Genomic DNA, 10,000 nt, shown 5'->3' with positions numbered 1-10,000 from the left:
AAGTTGTCCCTTAACCTAACTCAATTTGTCCCTTAACCTAACTCAATTTGTCCCTTAACCTAACTCAATTTGTCCCTTAACCTAACTCAATTTGTCCCTTAACCTAACTCAATTTGTCCCTTAACCTAACTCAAGTTGTCCCTTAACCTAACTCAATTTGTCCCTTAACCTAACTCAATTTGTCCCTTAACCTAACTCAATTTGTCCCTTAACCTAACTCAATTTGTCCCTTAACCTAACTCAATTTGTCCCTTAACCTAACTCAATTTGTCCCTTAACCTAACTCAATTTGTCCCTTAACCTAACTCAATTTGTCCCTTAACCTAACTCAAGTTGTCCCTTAACCTAACTCAAGTTGTCCCTTAACCTAACTCAAGTTGTCCCTTAACCTAACTCAAGTTGTCCCTTAACCTAACTCAAGTTGTCCCTTAACCTAACTCAAGTTGTCCCTTAACCTAACTCAAGTTGTCCCTTAACCTAACTCAAGTTGTCCCTTAACCTAACTCAAGTTGTCCCTTAACCTAACTCAAGTTGTCCCTTAACCTAACTCAAGTTGTCCCTTAACCTAACTCAAGTTGTCCCTTAACCTAACTCAAGTTGTCCCTTAACCTAACTCAAGTTGTCCCTTAACCTAACTCAAGTTGTCCCTTAACCTAACTCAAGTTGTCCCTTAACCTAACTCAAGTTGTCCCTTAACCTAACTCAAGTTGTCCCTTAACCTAACTCAATTTGTCCCTTAACCTAACCCACGTTGTCCCTTAACCTAACTCAAGTTGTCCCTTAACCTAACTCAATTTGTCCCTTAACCTAACTCAATTTGTCCCTTAACCTAACTCAATTTGTCCCTTAACCTAACTCAATTTGTCCCTTAACCTAACTCAAGTTGTCCCTTAACCTAACTCAAGTTGTCCCTTAACCTAACTCAAGTTGTCCCTTAACCTAACTCAAGTTGTCCCTTAACCTAACTCAAGTTGTCCCTTAACCTAACTCAAGTTGTCCCTTAACCTAACTCAAGTTGTCCCTTAACCTAACTCAAGTTGTCCCTTAACCTAACTCAAGTTGTCCCTTAACCTAACTCAAGTTGTCCCTTAACCTAACTCAAGTTGTCCCTTAACCTAACTCAATTTGTCCCTTAACCTAACTCAAGTTGTCCCTTAACCTAACTCAAGTTGTCCCTTAACCTAACTCAATTTGTCCCTTAACCTAACTCAATTTGTCCCTTAACCTAACTCAAGTTGTCCCTTAACCTAACTCAAGTTGTCCCTTAACCTAACTCAAGTTGTCCCTTAACCTAACTCAAGTTGTCCCTTAACCTAACTCAAGTTGTCCCTTAACCTAACTCAAGTTGTCCCTTAACCTAACTCAAGTTGTCCCTTAACCTAACTCAAGTTGTCCCTTAACCTAACTCAAGTTGTCCCTTAACCTAACTCAAGTTGTCCCTTAACCTAACTCAAGTTGTCCCTTAACCTAACTCAAGTTGTCCCTTAACCTAACTCAAGTTGTCCCTTAACCTAACTCAAGTTGTCCCTTAACCTAACTCAAGTTGTCCCTTAACCTAACTCAATTTGTCCCTTAACCTAACTCAATTTGTCCCTTAACCTAACTCAATTTGTCCCTTAACCTAACTCAAGTTGTCCCTTAACCTAACTCAATTTGTCCCTTAACCTAACTCAATTTGTCCCTTAACCTAACTCAATTTGTCCCTTAACCTAACTCAATTTGTCCCTTAACCTAACTCAATTTGTCCCTTAACCTAACTCAAGTTGTCCCTTAACCTAACTCAATTTGTCCCTTAACCTAACTCAAGTTGTCCCTTAACCTAACTCAAGTTGTCCCTTAACCTAACTCAAGTTGTCCCTTAACCTAACTCAAGTTGTCCCTTAACCTAACTCAAGTTGTCCCTTAACCTAACTCAAGTTGTCCCTTAACCTAACTCAAGTTGTCCCTTAACCTAACCCACGTTGTCCCTTAACCTAACCCACGTTGTCCCTTAACCTAACCCACGTTGTCCCTTAACCTAACCCACGTTGTCCCTTAACCTAACCCACGTTGTCCCTTAACCTAACCCACGTTGTCCCTTAACCTAACCCACGTTGTCCCTTAACCTAACCGACGTTGTCCCTTAACCTAACCGACGTTGTCCCTTAACCTAACCGACGTTGTCCCTTAACCTAACCGACGTTGTCCCTTAACCTAACCGACGTTGTCCCTTAACCTAACCCACGTTGTCCCTTAACCTAACCCACGTTGTCCCTTAACCTAACCCACGTTGTCCCTTAACCTAACCCACGTTGTCCCTTAACCTAACCCACGTTGTCCCTTAACCTAACCCACGTTGTCCCTTAACCTAACCCACGTTGTCCCTTAACCTAACCCACGTTGTCCCTTAACCTAACCCACGTTGTCCCTTAACCTAACCCACGTTGTCCCTTAACCTAACCCACGTTGTCCCTTAACCTAACCCACGTTGTCCCTTAACCTAACCCACGTTGTCCCTTAACCTAACCCACGTTGTCCCTTAACCTAACCCACGTTGTCCCTTAACCTAACCCACGTTGTCCCTTAACCTAACCCACGTTGTCCCTTAACCTAACCCACGTTGTCCCTTAACCTAACCCACGTTGTCCCTTAACCTAACCCACGTTGTCCCTTAACCTAACCCACGTTGTCCCTTAACCTAACCCACGTTGTCCCTTAACCTAACCCACGTTGTCCCTTTGCCTAACATAGTTCACTGCTCGGAATCTCTGGTGTCGTTGTTATCCTCATGTAGATGTCTTGCGAGTGTTGCTTACTTTCCACATATTCCTGCTATCCACTGTCAATTGTACTGCAATAGGACTATATCGCCGACCCCCCCCCTCCCCCCCCTCTGTCCCCCTCTGTCCCCCTCTTTGTGTCTCTGTCCTCTCAAGCTGGTCGGTCTGGCGTTTGAGTGTTAAATGAGCCTCGCAGCTGTTCAGTTGCATTCAGATGTCGACGCCCTCAGTGTACGTCGTGGTATGGTCTGTGTCCATTGTCCGCTGATGTCGTACGCGTAACCCACACGCTGTACCGATCATCGGTCGTTACGTACAGAGTGAAGTAGTGTGATACGTGTGACCGTACGCTGGCTGTGCCCAACGGTGTCGAATCTCAATTTCCATATGTTGTGCTTGATGCTACTTGTCTCGTCTCCCAATAACAGCTAGGTTGCACTGTGGTACGCCGTAGAGGCGTGTGGGAGGAACGTACGAACGCATTGTATGTCACCCTGGGTCGCTGGGGGTGGTGGTGCGGTGAGTCAGGTCAGGTCAGGTCAGCGTGAGCCGTCTGATGTAGTGACGCGTGTATTCCGACTTTGTCGTATTGCCTCACACAAAGTGCTACCCTGGTGGACCGCGTTCCATATCTGGGACATGCCGCAGATGCCGGTTGACAGTGGATCGCGGAAGGTACATCGCATACGTGCGCGGGCCACCTTCCACGTGTTCTCTTCTGCACATGTCGCAGTGTGTATGTGGTCTGATGTAGCGTGTCGTGACACATGACATCCTGGCATGCAAGAATTGTTGAATTCGCAAATGTAGGTGGACATCTACGTTTACTGCCCAAGATACGCAAATGAACTGGAAATCCGTTGTTGAGCGGTTGTTCACGCTGGAGGTGAATCTGTGATGGCGACGATCGGTACAGCTATTAACCGGTTGTTTCAGCGGTACCCGCCACATCCACACGCGTGACTAGGCCCATGTGGGTATGAAGCGATACGCGGCGGTGGCTTGGTGGGACTGTTCCCGGCCGGTGAAGGGGGGCCGCCCGGCGTGTTGGCCGCGCGCTGCGTGGGCGCACGCGCAACAGGCGGCTGGTGGGGGGCGCCGAGTGGCAGGAGCGCCAGCCGACGGGCCCGGCAGGCGGCGCAGCTACGCTGCGGCGCACCCTGCACGCGGCGCCTGGCGGCCAAAGTTGGTTCAGCCGAGCCCGGTGCGAAGCGCGGTGGACATCTGCAGTGTGCTGGTCTGATTGAGGACTGTGTGCGTTGAGGATGCGCCGCCGCCTGGCACTCGGCGCCGCGACGCCGTCTGCTGCTCGGTCGCCCCAGCGGTTCTCGCAGGTGGTTTGTATCGCAGTTGTGCGGACGTGTTGGCGCGTGCGCTGTGCTGGGAGAGTTCGCTTCTGCACCCAAGTGGGGCTTTGCCCTTGTGTGGCGCTGGCGTTGGAGCTGCCGGTCACCATAGGTGGCGCGTGTTGTCTCCCGCCGGCAATGCCACGACAGCACGCTCCCGGGCCTCTGTCGGCAGCGGCAAGCTCAGTTGGGAGCAAGGGTGTTCGCACTAAAACCGTCTACTCGCCTAACTCCGGGCGATTGCGCCTCTCTCGAAACCGACCAAGTACCTAGGACGGCGCTGCGCGCCGCCGGGACCTGAGAGGGTTTCGAGGTGTATCGTGCAGGGGAGCTCGGCCTCCTCCTGTTTGCAGAATAATTGAGCGGACGCTTGCGTGTTCGCGCGGGCCCCCGGGACACACTCCCGGGCGGCCGGCTGCTCAGCTCTAGTTGACGCAGCTCCCTGGTTGATCCTGCCAGTAGTCATATGCTTGTCTCAAAGATTAAGCCATGCATGTCTCAGTACAAGCCGCATTAAGGTGAAACCGCGAATGGCTCATTAAATCAGTTATGGTTCCTTAGATCGTACCCACGTTACTTGGATAACTGTGGTAATTCTAGAGCTAATACATGCAAACAGAGTCCCGACCAGAGATGGAAGGGACGCTTTTATTAGATCAAAACCAATCGGATTGGCTTGTCTGGTCCGTTTGCCTTGGTGACTCTGAATAACTTTGGGCTGATCGCACGGTCCTCGTACCGGCGACGCATCTTTCAAATGTCTGCCTTATCAACTGTCGATGGTAGGTTCTGCGCCTACCATGGTTGTAACGGGTAACGGGGAATCAGGGTTCGATTCCGGAGAGGGAGCCTGAGAAACGGCTACCACATCCAAGGAAGGCAGCAGGCGCGCAAATTACCCACTCCCGGCACGGGGAGGTAGTGACGAAAAATAACGATACGGGACTCATCCGAGGCCCCGTAATCGGAATGAGTACACTTTAAATCCTTTAACGAGTATCTATTGGAGGGCAAGTCTGGTGCCAGCAGCCGCGGTAATTCCAGCTCCAATAGCGTATATTAAAGTTGTTGCGGTTAAAAAGCTCGTAGTTGGATTTGTGTCCCACGCTGTTGGTTCACCGCCCGTCGGTGTTTAACTGGCATGTATCGTGGGACGTCCTGCCGGTGGGGCGAGCCGAAGGGGTGCTTTCGCGTCCCGAGGCGGACCCCGTTTAAATCCTACCAGGGTGCTCTTTGTTGAGTGTCTCGGTGGGCCGGCACGTTTACTTTGAACAAATTAGAGTGCTTAAAGCAGGCAAGCCCGCCTGAATACTGTGTGCATGGAATAATGGAATAGGACCTCGGTTCTATTTTGTTGGTTTTCGGAACCCGAGGTAATGATTAATAGGGACAGGCGGGGGCATTCGTATTGCGACGTTAGAGGTGAAATTCTTGGATCGTCGCAAGACGAACAGAAGCGAAAGCATTTGCCAAGTATGTTTTCATTAATCAAGAACGAAAGTTAGAGGTTCGAAGGCGATCAGATACCGCCCTAGTTCTAACCATAAACGATGCCAGCCAGCGATCCGCCGCAGTTCCTCCGATGACTCGGCGGGCAGCCTCCGGGAAACCAAAGCTTTTGGGTTCCGGGGGAAGTATGGTTGCAAAGCTGAAACTTAAAGGAATTGACGGAAGGGCACCACCAGGAGTGGAGCCTGCGGCTTAATTTGACTCAACACGGGAAACCTCACCAGGCCCGGACACCGGAAGGATTGACAGATTGATAGCTCTTTCTTGATTCGGTGGGTGGTGGTGCATGGCCGTTCTTAGTTGGTGGAGCGATTTGTCTGGTTAATTCCGATAACGAACGAGACTCTAGCCTGCTAACTAGTCGCGTGACATCCTTCGTGCTGTCAGCGATTACTTTTCTTCTTAGAGGGACAGGCGGCTTCTAGCCGCACGAGATTGAGCAATAACAGGTCTGTGATGCCCTTAGATGTTCTGGGCCGCACGCGCGCTACACTGAAGGAATCAGCGTGTCTTCCTAGGCCGAAAGGTCGGGGTAACCCGCTGAACCTCCTTCGTGCTAGGGATTGGGGCTTGCAATTGTTCCCCATGAACGAGGAATTCCCAGTAAGCGCGAGTCATAAGCTCGCGTTGATTACGTCCCTGCCCTTTGTACACACCGCCCGTCGCTACTACCGATTGAATGATTTAGTGAGGTCTTCGGACTGGTACGCGGCATCGACTCTGTCGTTGCCGATGCTACCGGAAAGATGACCAAACTTGATCATTTAGAGGAAGTAAAAGTCGTAACAAGGTTTCCGTAGGTGAACCTGCGGAAGGATCATTACCGACTAGACTGCATGTCTTTCGATGTGCGTGTCGTGTCGCGCAACACGCTACCTGTACGGCAGTGGCCGTGCGCCGCGTGCGGAACCACGCGTGCCTCTCAAAACTAGCGGAAGTGTTGTTGTTGTGTGGTACGAGCGCTGAAGCTCTGGAGCGGCTGGCCTGCGGTACCTGGCGCCTGGCGCCGGTTTTGAATGACGTTCGCCCGAGTGCCTGTCCGCTCCGGTGTGGAGCCGTACGACGCCCATCGGCTGTGAGGCCGTTGGACACAAAAAAAATAGTGGAACAGGGGCCGTCAGACGCCTCAGTCCCGCAAATGCTACTGTCTTGAAAGAGACAGTGGGAGACTGAAAAGGAAAAGATCACCCAGGACGGTGGATCACTCGGCTCGTGGGTCGATGAAGAACGCAGCAAATTGCGCGTCGACATGTGAACTGCAGGACACATGAACATCGACGTTTCGAACGCACATTGCGGTCCATGGATTCCGTTCCCGGGCCACGTCTGGCTGAGGGTCGGCTACGTATACTGAAGCGCGCGGCGTTTGTCCCGCTTCGGAGACGTGGGAGTGTCGTGGTCGCCTGTGTGGCCGGCCGCGTCTCCTTAAACGTGCGATGCGCGCCCGTCGCCTGGCGGTTCGCATACCGGTACTTTCTCGGTAGCGTGCACAGCCGGCTGGCGGTGTGGCGTGCGACACCTCGTACAACGACCTCAGAGCAGGCGAGACTACCCGCTGAATTTAAGCATATTACTAAGCGGAGGAAAAGAAACTAACAAGGATTCCCCCAGTAGCGGCGAGCGAACAGGGAAGAGTCCAGCACCGAACCCCGCAGGCTGCCGCCTGTCGTGGCATGTGGTGTTTGGGAGGGTCCACTACCCCGACGCCTCGCGCCGAGCCCAAGTCCAACTTGAATGAGGCCACGGCCCGTAGAGGGTGCCAGGCCCGTAGCGGCCGGTGCGAGCGTCGGCGGGACCTCTCCTTCGAGTCGGGTTGCTTGAGAGTGCAGCTCCAAGTGGGTGGTAAACTCCATCTGAGACTAAATATGACCACGAGACCGATAGCGAACAAGTACCGTGAGGGAAAGTTGAAAAGAACTTTGAAGAGAGAGTTCAAAAGTACGTGAAACCGTTCTGGGGTAAACGTGAGAAGTCCGAAAGGTCGAACGGGTGAGATTCACGCCCATCCGGCCACTGGCCCCCGCCCTCGGCAGATGGGGCCGGCCGCCCGCGCGGAGCAATCCGCGGCGGGGTCGTGTCCGGTTGCCTTTCCACTCGCCGCGGGGTGGGGCCGTTCCGGTGTGCGGTGGGCCGCACTTCTCCCCTAGTAGGACGTCGCGACCCGCTGGGTGCCGGCCTACGGCCCGGGTGCGCAGCCTGTCCTTCCGCGGGCCTCGGTTCGCGTCTGTTGGGCAGAGCCCCGGTGTCCTGGCTGGCTGCTCGGCGGTATATCTGGAGGAGTCGATTCGCCCCTTTGGGCGCTCGGGCTCCCGGCAAGCGCGCGCGGTTCTTCCCGGATGACGGACCTACCTGGCCCGGCCCCGGACCCGCGCCGCTGTTGGCTCGGGATGCTCTCGGGCGGAATAATCGCTCCCGTCAGCGGCGCTTCAGCTTTGGACAATTTCACGACCCGTCTTGAAACACGGACCAAGGAGTCTAACATGTGCGCGAGTCATTGGGCTGTACGAAACCTAAAGGCGTAATGAAAGTGAAGGTCTCGCCTTGCGCGGGCCGAGGGAGGATGGGGCTTCCCCGCCCTTCACGGGGCGGCGGCCTCCGCACTCCCGGGGCGTCTCGTCCTCATTGCGAGGTGAGGCGCACCTAGAGCGTACACGTTGGGACCCGAAAGATGGTGAACTATGCCTGGCCAGGACGAAGTCAGGGGAAACCCTGATGGAGGTCCGTAGCGATTCTGACGTGCAAATCGATCGTCGGAGCTGGGTATAGGGGCGAAAGACTAATCGAACCATCTAGTAGCTGGTTCCCTCCGAAGTTTCCCTCAGGATAGCTGGTGCTCGTACGAGTCTCATCCGGTAAAGCGAATGATTAGAGGCCTTGGGGCCGAAACGACCTCAACCTATTCTCAAACTTTAAATGGGTGAGATCTCCGGCTTGCTTGATATGCTGAAGCCGCGAGCAAACGACTCGGATCGGAGTGCCAAGTGGGCCACTTTTGGTAAGCAGAACTGGCGCTGTGGGATGAACCAAACGCCGAGTTAAGGCGCCCGAATCGACGCTCATGGGAAACCATGAAAGGCGTTGGTTGCTTAAGACAGCAGGACGGTGGCCATGGAAGTCGGAATCCGCTAAGGAGTGTGTAACAACTCACCTGCCGAAGCAACTAGCCCTGAAAATGGATGGCGCTGAAGCGTCGTGCCTATACTCGGCCGTCAGTCTGGCAGTCATGGCCGGTCCTCGCGGCCGGCCGCGAAGCCCTGACGAGTAGGAGGGTCGCGGCGGTGGGCGCAGAAGGGTCTGGGCGTGAGCCTGCCTGGAGCCGCCGTCGGTGCAGATCTTGGTGGTAGTAGCAAATACTCCAGCGAGGCCCTGGAGGGCTGACGCGGAGAAGGGTTTCGTGTGAACAGCCGTTGCACACGAGTCAGTCGATCCTAAGCCCTAGGAGAAATCCGATGTTGATGGGGGCCGTCATAGCATGATGCACTTTGTGCTGGCCCCCGTTGGGCGAAAGGGAATCCGGTTCCTATTCCGGAACCCGGCAGCGGAACCGATATAAGTCGGGCCCCTCTTTTAGAGATGCTCGTCGGGGTAACCCAAAAGGACCCGGAGACGCCGTCGGGAGATCGGGGAAGAGTTTTCTTTTCTGCATGAGCGTTCGAGTTCCCTGGAATCCTCTAGCAGGGAGATAGGGTTTGGAACGCGAAGAGCACCGCAGTTGCGGCGGTGTCCCGATCTTCCCCTCGGACCTTGAAAATCCGGGAGAGGGCCACGTGGAGGTGTCGCGCCGGTTCGTACCCATATCCGCAGCAGGTCTCCAAGGTGAAGAGCCTCTAGTCGATAGAATAATGTAGGTAAGGGAAGTCGGCAAATTGGATCCGTAACTTCGGGATAAGGATTGGCTCTGAGGATCGGGGCGTGTCGGGCTTGGTCGGGAAGTGGGTCAGCGCTAACGTGCCGGGCCTGGGCGAGGTGAGTGCCGTAGGGGTGCCGGTAAGTGCGGGCGTTTAGCGCGGGCGTGGTCTGCTCTCGCCGTTGGTTGGCCTCGTGCTGGCCGGCGGTGCAGGATGCGCGCGCCTGCGCGGCGTTCGCGCCCCGGTGCTTCAACCTGCGTGCAGGATCCGAGCTCGGTCCCGTGCCTTGGCCTCCCACGGATCTTCCTTGCTGCGAGGCCGCGTCCGCCTTAGCGTGCTCCTCCGGGGGCGCGCGGGTGCGCGGATTCTCTTCGGCCGCCATTCAACGATCAACTCAGAACTGGCACGGACTGGGGGAATCCGACTGTCTAATTAAAACAAAGCATTGCGATGGCCCTAGCGGGTGTTGACGCAATGTGATTTCTGCCCAGTGCTCTGAATGTCAACGTGAAGAAATTCAAGCACACGCGATCTGTGT

The 10,000-nt window shown here is 53.8% G+C and overlaps 2 non-coding genes across 2 annotated transcripts; both read left to right on the top strand.

Moving 5' to 3' along the window:
* The first annotated feature begins 4,544 nt into the window (after nt 1-4,544).
* Nucleotides 4,545-6,437, top strand: LOC126330721 (small subunit ribosomal RNA). The gene has a single exon (XR_007563135.1). It is a non-coding gene; the product is annotated as a small subunit ribosomal RNA (ribosomal RNA).
* A 362-nt stretch (nt 6,438-6,799) lies between these two features.
* Nucleotides 6,800-6,954, top strand: LOC126330711 (5.8S ribosomal RNA). The gene has a single exon (XR_007563127.1). It is a non-coding gene; the product is annotated as a 5.8S ribosomal RNA (ribosomal RNA).
* The last annotated feature ends 3,046 nt before the right edge of the window (nt 6,955-10,000 follow it).

The sequence above is a fragment of the Schistocerca gregaria genome, unplaced genomic scaffold (assembly GCF_023897955.1).
Source record: "Schistocerca gregaria isolate iqSchGreg1 unplaced genomic scaffold, iqSchGreg1.2 ptg001338l, whole genome shotgun sequence".
NCBI lineage: Eukaryota > Metazoa > Arthropoda > Insecta > Orthoptera > Acrididae > Schistocerca > Schistocerca gregaria.
The sequence above is the reverse complement of the archived record's forward strand: the minus strand, read 5'-3'. Positions and strand labels throughout refer to the sequence as shown.